This window comes from Pyrus communis, chromosome 14 (assembly GCF_041283825.1).
Source record: "Pyrus communis isolate YQ-2024b chromosome 14, ASM4128382v1, whole genome shotgun sequence".
NCBI classification, from domain to species: Eukaryota; Viridiplantae; Streptophyta; class Magnoliopsida; order Rosales; family Rosaceae; genus Pyrus; species Pyrus communis.
In genome coordinates, this window is record NC_142578.1 from 13,609,473 (window position 1) to 13,619,765 (window position 10,293).

Here is a 10,293-nt window from a genome sequence, read left to right on the forward strand (position 1 = left end):
GCTTTGGAGGATTTTGCTCAACCAATCATACCAAATTCACCTTCATGCATCTTGCTGCCCACAGAAGCTAGAAACTATGATCTTAAATCTTCACATTTCCATATGTTTCCTTCTTTTTATGGCTTACCTAATGAAGATCCTTTAGCTCATATTAAAGAATTTTACAATGTTGTGAGTGGTTTACCTTTACAGGGAGTAAGTGAAGCAAATCTGAGGATGAGAGTGTTCCCTTACACCTTGAAAGATAGGGCCAAGGGTTGGTTAATGACTCTAGTACCTGGTTCACTCACCACATGGGATGCCGTGGCTAAGAAGTTTTTGGAAAAGTTCTTTTCCACTCAAAAGACAGCCACATTAAGGGGACAAATCTTCAACTTCAAACAAGATGATGGAGAACCTTTCAATGAGTGTTGGGAGCGCTTTAAAGGCCTTTTGTTGCAATGTCCACACCATGGGTTACCTCTTCACTTACAAATGCAAATTTTCTATGATGGACTAACCCAAACATGTCAATCAACTGTTGATAATGCAGCAGGTGGAGCTTTGAAGAAAAAGAATGCTCAAGAGTCATATAACATTTATGAGATGTTGGGATCTAATGCTCAACACAAAGATGTAAAGGGTAAGAGAGTTGGAGTATATGAAACAAGCTCTAATCATGATCTTTCTTTGCAGGTAGCTAACCTAGAAAAGAAGCTTGAATCCGTGCTCAACATGGTGCCAAAAGCAAGTGAAGTGTGTGCCATTTGCAACATACCAAGCCACCTTACTCATCAATGTCCATCTAGGGAGGCTTACCCCGAGTATGTCCAAGAGCAAGTGAACCTCATGAATTCTTACAAAAAAAGGCCAAGGAATGATGTGTATTCCAATACATATAACCCAGGTTGGAGAGATCATCCCAATCTTTCGTGGAAGAACAACAATCAATTCCAAAACTTCCAACCAAAACCTACACTTGAGGATACGGTTAAATTGTTAGCCCAAAATACCTTGCAATTCCAACAAACCACCAATAGCACTCTCCAACAACATTCGGCGGCTCTAACCAAAATGGAGACACAATTGGGGCAGATTGCAGATGCCTTGAGCCAAAGAGAGGTTGGAAAGTTTCCAAGCCAACCCGTGATACTCCAAAGGAACCATGATAGGAGCATATTTAGGCGACTTACTTAGCTTGTTTTCGTGCATTTATATTGTTAATTCATAGTTGTTTTTGGCGTTTAAGCCATTTTCGTGTGTTTTTAGGTTCATGTGGCTAAGGAAGCAAAAAGATGCATTTTGGAGCATTTTGGAGCAAAATTGGACTTGGAAGGGATAACTTATACTTGGAGCAAAAGGAATGGACGAAATTGAAGAGTTGATGTCACAAGGATTCCTACTTGAAGTAGCCACACACCTTCCACATTTCAGCCACATGCACTTGTTCCTCCATCATTGCACCAACAACAACATTGCACATGCACTCCCTTTAATTAATTTACCCACATGCACCCTTTATTCTTTCATCATTCCAGCCACTCCACATCCCTCACCAAGAAATCATTCAACACATGCATCCATAATCATTTCTCCACACCAAAACCGTGCACATGCATTCCCCTTGTGCAATTCCATCATTCCACACCTCCATGGCAGCCACCAACCAACCTAGCTGTCATGTTTCCCCTTTAATCATTCAAACATTCACCCACATACATTTCTAACCCACATGCACCCTAGATTCTAATCAGCCATTCACATTTAATCATTCATTCCCATCAGATTTCTAGCATATTCACATGCATTCCATCCTTTAAAACATTGCACATGCACTCCACATGCATTCACTTAACCTAGCTGTCATGTTCCCTCTCCCATCCATTCATCTCCCTATAAAAACCATACACACTTCACACAACATTAATTCATACTCATTCACACCTCAATTCATCCCACACTTCCATTTCAGAAATTCATCCATTGTACATACCACAAACACTTCCCCCTTTGTGCCGTGAGTTTCCCTATTAATCCAAACACCATCCTTCCATTTCCACCACTCCTCTTCCATTCCTCCACCACTCCCCAAACCATTCACACCATCAAACTATCCTTAGACCTTGTGCGACAACGAAGAGGAAGAGAAGAGTGCCTAAACGTTCATACAATTCAAGTTTGAGTTGTTGGAATGTTTAGGTGTTTCTTTGATTTCAATGTTTAATTTCAATACTCTTTGTTTTGTACGAATGAGGAATGGAAGATAAGAGGGCCTAAACGTTCATACAATTCAAGTTTGAGTTGTTGGAATGTTTAGGTGTTTCTTTGATTCTCTTTGTTTTGTACCATGAGGAACTAAAACCCCCTTGGCTAGGGGGTAATTCGAAATATATGTTTATGCTTGCATTTTGATTTGATTACTTCTAATTACGTTTCATAAGTTGTGAATTCAATTTGTTTAACTGTTTTATTGATAACCTATTTATGTATGTTTATTGAGAGTGCACGCTTAATTTTCATGCATGAATATGACGCTAGAATATAAGTGAGTTTCACCTAATAGTTATGAACTTATATTCACAAGTAGTGGAGGTTGCTTATAAACAATCGCGTTAAATAAATTCTTGGCATAAGTTTCATGCAATCATAGTAACGAATGCTTCGTCAACACTTATAGTTTTCAAAGAACTTAATGATTCTTGCTTGTATCTCTATTATGCAATTCATGTAGGGAACTTGTGGGGAATGCTTTGGGTTGTCGTATGCAATAATCCAATTCATTAACTTAAGGAAAACTTGACGGTTAATTTAAGCGGACCTAATTAACCCGGGGTGATGAGAATTCATGGTTTATTGAAATGCAATTGGAAATCATTTTATTATGCAAGTGTAACATGTGTGGAGATGAACCCCTTAGCTATTCTATCATCCATTCATTCCATTTTATCATTTTCATATTTACATTCTGTTTTAATTAGAATCTGTGCATTAGTTTTAATTTCGTCAAAACTCAATCCCCCTTTACTTTATTTTCTAATTTAGTTAGAAAGTGTCTTAGTTTGTGTTTTTAAGAGTTTTGATTAAATTTATTTCCCAATTTCGTCCAAATTCACCAAAGTGCTCAAAACTGCCCAGAAAGTGATTTTAAGGCAGTTTTGAGTGTTTTGGGTGATGTTTGAGTCTTTTAGTTTGTTTGAGTGTTTTAAAGTTTAGTTTTGCATTCTTTGAGTCTAGTATAGTGTTTTATATTGTGTTTTTACGTTTTTGAGTCAAATCCAAGTGATTAACAATCCCTCCTAATCGCCGGTCTAGAACGATCCCTACTTACATACTTACTACAATTTGACGAAAAGAGGGTTTAATTTGTGTGCGTATAAATCTCGCATCAAACCAAGAGCAAGCCAAAGCAATCACTACACTTAAAAGTGGTAAGGTTATCAATAATAGAGTTGGCAATGAAGTTACTAATGAATCTGATCATGTGAATGCAGGGGTTACTCAAGGAGAAAATGAGAAACCAAATGAGGAACCAAGCCATGCTACTCCCTCGTTTGAAGCACCAAATCTTCACAAGGCCGAGAAACCTTACACTCCACCAATACCATTCCCTGGAAAACTTGCCAAGAGCAAGCAGGATAAGTCATTTAAGGAGATTTTTGATATTCTAAGTAAGGTGAATGTTAACTTACCTTTGCTTGATGTCATTAGGAACATGCCAGCTTATGGGAAGTTCTTCAAAGAGTTAAACAACTACAAAAGGAAGTATGGACCACATGAGAAAGTAGTGGTGTCCGAGAATGTAAGTGCCGTGTTACAAAGAAAACTTCCACCAAAACTCAAGGATCCAGGAAGTTTTTCTATCAACATCACCATAGGGGACAATAAGGTAGAGAAGGCGATGCTTGACTTGGGTGCTAGCATCAACTTAATGCCTTATTCCGTGTACCTTCAACTAGGTTTGGGGGAATTGAAGGCCACCACCATCTCATTACAACTTGCGGACAGATCCGTGAAATATCCAAGAGGTATAGTAGAGGATATTCTAGTTCAAATTGATAAACTAATCTTGCCTGCGGATTTTGTAGTGTTGGACATGGAGGAAGCACCTATACATGACCGAGAGTTACCTATTTTGCTTGGGAGACCGTTTATGGCCACGGCCAAGACCATCATTGATGTGCAAAATGGACTCCTCACTATGACAGTGCTAGGAGAGACCATTCAATTCAAAGTGTTTGAGTCTCTTTCTCATCCTTCTTCATCTCTTGATTGTTATGCCATTGATGTGCTTGATTCGCTTGTTTTCTCTAAGTTCTTGCAGGCACAATCTAATGAACCATTACAAACTGTTTTGAGTTAATCTCAAGATGAGTTTGATGAAGAAGATGCACTGATGGAAGAGGTAGCTGCCTTGGAAGCATTGGCACCGTATCCTTTGAATGTTTCACCTCTTTTAGAGCCTTTAGAACCATCGAGGTCACATCTAACCCCTTCCACTGTTAAGGCACCAAAACTTGAACTTAAACCACTTCCACCACATCTAAAGTATGCATATCTAGCTGAATTTGAAACTCTTCCAGTTATCATAATTTCTGACCTCACCCCAAATGAAGAAGATAAACTAATTAGGGTGTTAAAAGAGTTCAAATCAGTTATTGGTTGGTCTATTGCAGATATCAAGGGAATAAGCCCTACCATGTGCATGCATAGGATTCTTTTGGAGGAAGGAGCAAAGTCAACCCGTGAACCACAAAGGAGGCTCAATCCACACATGAAAGAAGTTGTGAGGAATGAAGTGTTGAAGTTGTTAGATGTGGGGATCATATATCCCATTTCTGATAGCAAATGGGTGAGTGCTATTCAGGTGGTACCTAAGAAGGTGGGAATCACGGTGATGAAGAATGAAAACAAAGAACTTGTGCCCACAAAGCCCACGGCTAGTTGGCGTGTTTGCACCGATTACAGGAAGTTGAATTCTAGCACTAGAAAAGATTACTTTCCTATGCCTTTCATAGATCAAATGCTTGAGAGATTGGCAGGTTACTCACACTATTGTTTTCTTGATGGTTACTCATGTTACAATCAAATTGCAATTGCTCCGGAGGATCAAGAGAAAACTACCTTTACTTGCCCTTTTGGCACATTTGCATATAGGAGAATGCCTTTTGGACTTTGCAATGCTCCAACAACATTCCAAAGATGCATGTTGGCAATCTTTTCTGACATGGTAGAAAGATTCATTGAGGTATTTATGGATGACTTTTCAGTGTTTGGTTCCTCTTTTGATGAATGTCTTAACCATCTCTCTTTAGTACTTCAAAGATGTCAAGAAACAAATTTGGTTCTCAATTGGGAAAAGTGCCAATTTATGGTGAAACAAGGAATTGTGTTGGGGCATGTAATCTCTAGCCAAGGAATGGAGGTGGACAAAGCCAAAATTGACATCATCACCAATATGGCAGCTCCCACAACCGTTAAGGGAGTAAGAAGTTTTTTGGGACATGCGGCTTTTTATCGTCATTTCATTAAGAACTTTTCAATGATCACTCGTCCATTATGCAATCTGTTAGCTAAAGATGTTGTATTTCATTTTGATAAAGCTTGTATGGATGCATTCAATACTTTGAAACATGAATTAACCTCGGCCCCTATTATTATGGCACCAGATTGGTCTTTACCTTTTGAATTAATGTGTGATGCCTCTGACTATGCTATTGGTGCAGTTTTAGGGCAAAGGGTGAACAAGCTCCCACACGTGATCTACTATGCAAGCCGGATTCTAAATGATGCTTAACTTAACTATTCCACAACTGAAAAGGAGTTGCTTGCTATTGTTTTTGCCTTAGAGAAGTTTCAATCATATCTTGTTGGATCTAAAGTTATTGTGTTTTCTGATCATGCAGCCCTTAGGTACTTGATGACAAAAAAGGATGCTAAGCCACGCTTAATTAGATGGATACTCTTACTACAAGAGTTTGACATGGAAATTCGAGATAAGAAGGGAAGTGATAATGTTGTGGCTGACCATTTGTCACGGCTCAATGAAAACCATGGAGTTGGACAACCTTTGCCTCTAAATGAATCATTTCCAGATGAACAACTCCTTGTTATTCAAGAAAAAGAACCATGGTATGCTGATTTTGTTAATTATCTTGTTTGTGGTATAATTAGAAATGACCTTTCTTTTCAGGAAAGAAAGAAGTTCCTTGCCATGGTAAAGCACTACGTTTGGGACGAACCATATTTGTTTAAATATTGCCCTGACCAAATCATTAGGAGGTGTGTCCCAGAGAGTGAGCAACAAAGCATTCTAACGTTCAGCCATACATTGGCATGTGGAGGACATTTTGGTGCCAAAAAGACATCTCTAAAGGTTTTACAATCTGGTTTCTTTTGGCCTACTTTATTCAAAGATGCTTTTGATTTTTGTTCTAAGTGTGATAGGTGCCAGAAAATGGGGAACATTAGCCGAAGAAATGAGATGCCATTGAACAACATTTTGGTGGTGGAGCTCTTTGATGTTTGGGGAATCGATTTCATGGGACCATTTCCATCCTCTTTTGGTTACTTATACATATTAGTGGCAGTAGATTATGTATCCAAATGGGTTGAAGCCATTGCTACAATAACTAATGATCATAAGGTTGTTTTGAATTTTCTTAAAGATGTGATTTTTTGTAGGTTTGGAACCCCAAGAGCTATTATTAGTGATGGTGGCAGCCATTTCTGCAACAAACCCTTTGAATCCTTGATGAAGAAGTACAACATCAACCACAAAGTGGCAACCCCGTACCATCCTCAAACCTCAGGACAAGTGGAGATTAGCAATAGGGAGATCAAGAACATTTTGATGAAGACCGTAAGCCCTACAAGGAAGGATTGGTCACTGAGGTTGAATGATGCACTATGGGCATATAGAACAGCATATAAGACCCCCATTAGCATGAGTCCTTATCGCTTTGTGTTTGGGAAAGCTTGTCATTTGCCAATGGAGCTTGAACACCGTGCATATTGGGCCATCAAGAAGTTCAACTTTGATTACAAGGATGCTGGAATAGCAAGGAAGCTCCAACTTAATGAGTTGGAAGAACTCAGAAATGAAGCATATGAGAATGCCAAAATCTACAAGGAACGGACTAAGCTCTATCATGACAAGGCCATCCTACGGAAGGAGTTTCACCAAGGTATGAAAGTACTGTTGTATGACTCACGTTTGAGACTTTTTCCAGGTAAATTGAAGTCTAGGTGGGTGGGACCATTTAAGGTGTTGCAAACATTTCCCCACGGAGCTGTGGAGATAGAGAACATGAAGAATGGCACCTCTTTTAAAGTCAATGGGCAGCGATTGAAACCATATTTGGAGAAAGTGGAGGAAGAGCAATTTTATCAAGTTGTAGATTTTCTTGAGTTTACAACACCGTGAACAAGCTACCATGTCTTGCCTAGACATTACATAAAGCGCTTACTAGGAGGCAACCTAGTGTGGTTTGTGTTCTTTCCTCATTTTGTGTTTATGTTGTCACCATTCCATATTCTTTGCCTACTTGCATTACATACAATTTAAGCATCGAGGACAATGCTTTGGTTAGGTTTGGGTGTGGGATGGAAGGTTTGTGTTTTTTTTTTTTTTTTTTTTTTTTTTTTTTTTTTTTTGTGTTAAGTTGTGTTAGTTGTGGTTAAGTGTGTTTTTGCTTACTAATACGAATGTATATGAGGGCTATGTTTGTAGACAAACTATTGGGTTGCTATGAAAAAGGGTTTTATGACACGGGACATGTCATAACTTTCGAAGGGGTGTTTATTTTTAAGTTCATGTTGGAGCACAAAGGTAAGCCGCCTCCCCGAATTTCAATTTTCTTTTATACTAATATGTTGTTAATGATTCAGGCATCCACTCTAGAATTTAAACCATTACCGGATCATTTCAAGTATCACCCTCCATTCAAAGATCAATTCCATGCCGTTTGATTTGATTAAAAAAAAAAAAAAAAAAAAAAAAAGAATAAAAATAAACATGGCAGAAAGATGGAGCCTTCACAAAGGATGTTTACGTGAAGCCCCACTATGAGGCGTCGGAGCAGAAGGCGTCGGAGCAGAAGGCATCGGAGCGGGAGGCATCAGAGCTAGAGCATTCCAGGCCTCAATACTTGGCCAAACGCTGGATGACCCAGGAAAAAGGTGCCTCTGGAGATAAGCCGTAAGCCTTTGACGGTCACTGTGAATTCAACCCTCAGATTCTTGCAGCTCATTAAGCTTCCTCTTCATGCCCGACGAATAGTTATTTGCAAGCATATGCAAACTTCTATTCTCGTACTTAAGCTGTTTGATCTCCTGCTTAAGACTTTCCACCTCTGCCATCAACGATTCCACTTGGCGGGACCGAGCAAGCAGGCGTTGGCCCATGTTGGACACAGAGCCTGCACATTGAACGCTGAGAGCGAGGGACTCTTGAACGGCCAACTCATCGGACCGTCCTGAAAGCAGCCTACTGTCCTTAGGAGTAAGGAGGTTCCTAGCTACTATCGTAGCTGTTGTTGCATCTGTCATCATGGAGTCTTCACCTGAAAGAGGACCATTAGAAGATAAAAAAGAAGGGCGCCATACATTACCTTGACGGGGCGCAACCGGATCGCTGCTGAGACTCAAATCTAAGCTAAGGTTCGATGAGTTAGTCATTTTTCAAAGGTGTTCAATGAGAAGGGGTGGATGGAGTTAAATCTCAAAGGGCCGGAGTCGATTTTCAAGAATGGGAAATCTTCAGAGTATGTATGTTGGGGTGATTGATACCTCTATAAAAAGCCAAGGCGACGCGTCCATCGATTCAAAAAGCCGGAATTTCCGGCGTAAGTTAGGCGACGCTTTCTCGGCTTTTCTGAAGACGCGTTAAACTTTGTCAAAAGATTTCTTCTTTTCAGAAAACACGTGGAGGCCATCATCGCAACTACACATCTTTAGCCGACAAGCGCAAAGTTCGGCGACGCTTTCTCTGCTTTTCAGAAAACGCGTGCAGCTTTGTCAAAAGGAGCCGCATCCGCACTACTACGTGTCGTTCAGAAAGCGAAGGGGCGTCGTTCAGAAAGCGAAGGGGCGCCTGCTCGGAAATCGAAGAGGCGCTCACTATTTCAAAAAGCCGGATTTGCGGGATCAAAACGTTTGTCGACAAGGGTAAAAGAACAGTACCACCACTTGATATTATCTCTATATATGTCGACCTTCGTCTTTTATGGCAAGGCAAACCTAAAGAAAATGCCCAACTCTCCCTCACCTCTGAGGGCGCACTCCCAGCAAAGCCTTTCGAAATACTCAATTCTTTCTTCTTCCCCAAAGATGATACCAGATGCCTGGAGTACAGATGACCCAGGAGGAAACGGCGGATTGAAATATGCTGATTCATTCACCGCTTCTTCAAAAGCAAAGGTATCTCATATCATCAAGGTCAAAAGCAAAAGTATCTCATATCATGCTCTTTCCCTGTCTTTTTCTTTGTCCTTGTTCTTACTCGCATGGCAAAGTAAGAGAAACAATCAGCCAGCACTTGGAGTCAGTCTTCCGATCTGGAGCCAACTGCCTGGAATCTATTCCTGATTGCTTACCTAGCGTTGCTCTCAAGTAGTCATCTTCAACGGTTGATACACTTCCAGAGAAGGGACCACTCCTGCAAAGATTGAACAAAGAAACAGATAAAAGGGATAAGCTCAGACCTTCGGGGGAGAACAAAAGAATCCTGCTGCCCAGTTCAAGAGTAGCACAAAGGAAAATCAACGATGGGCGAAAACCAGTTCAAGAGTAAGCATGTGGAATCACCAAGATCAAGCCTCAATGCAATCACCAAGGAGAAGAGGGAATTTACACTCCATAACCAGATTTGCGTCCCTAAACTCTTCTCTTTGTTAATTACATTCTGCCATGTTTAGTATGTTTAGTTGCTTTTTGTGTGTTTACTTATGTTTTGTGTGAATCTATGCTTAAAACATTGAGGACAATGTTTGATTTAAGTGTGGGGGGGTAACTAAGTATATTTGATGCAAATTCGTGGGATTTTATCACCCATAACTTCAAATGTTGTTCCTTGCTGTTTTAAGGTGTTTTTTTTTAAATTGTTTTAGAGTGTTTTAGTATTTTTAGTTTTATAAACTCCGAAAATCACATAAAATTTGAAAAACATGTTTTGAAAAGCCTAAAAAGAGTGTTTTGAGTCGTTTTTGTGTGTTTGTGTCTTAGGATACCTTCCAACACAATGACGAGGATTTGGTTTGTAATTGCATGACTGTTAAAAAGAGTTATAAACATGGATGAAAGTTTGATTTACTCTTG

At 39.8% G+C, this 10,293-nt stretch overlaps 1 non-coding gene across 1 annotated transcript; it reads right to left on the reverse strand.

Moving 5' to 3' along the window:
* Positions 1-347: 347 nt before the first annotated feature.
* LOC148691268 (small nucleolar RNA R71) lies at positions 348-458 on the reverse strand. The gene has a single exon (XR_015956074.1). It is a non-coding gene; the product is annotated as a small nucleolar RNA R71 (small nucleolar RNA).
* Positions 459-10,293: the final 9,835 nt, after the last annotated feature.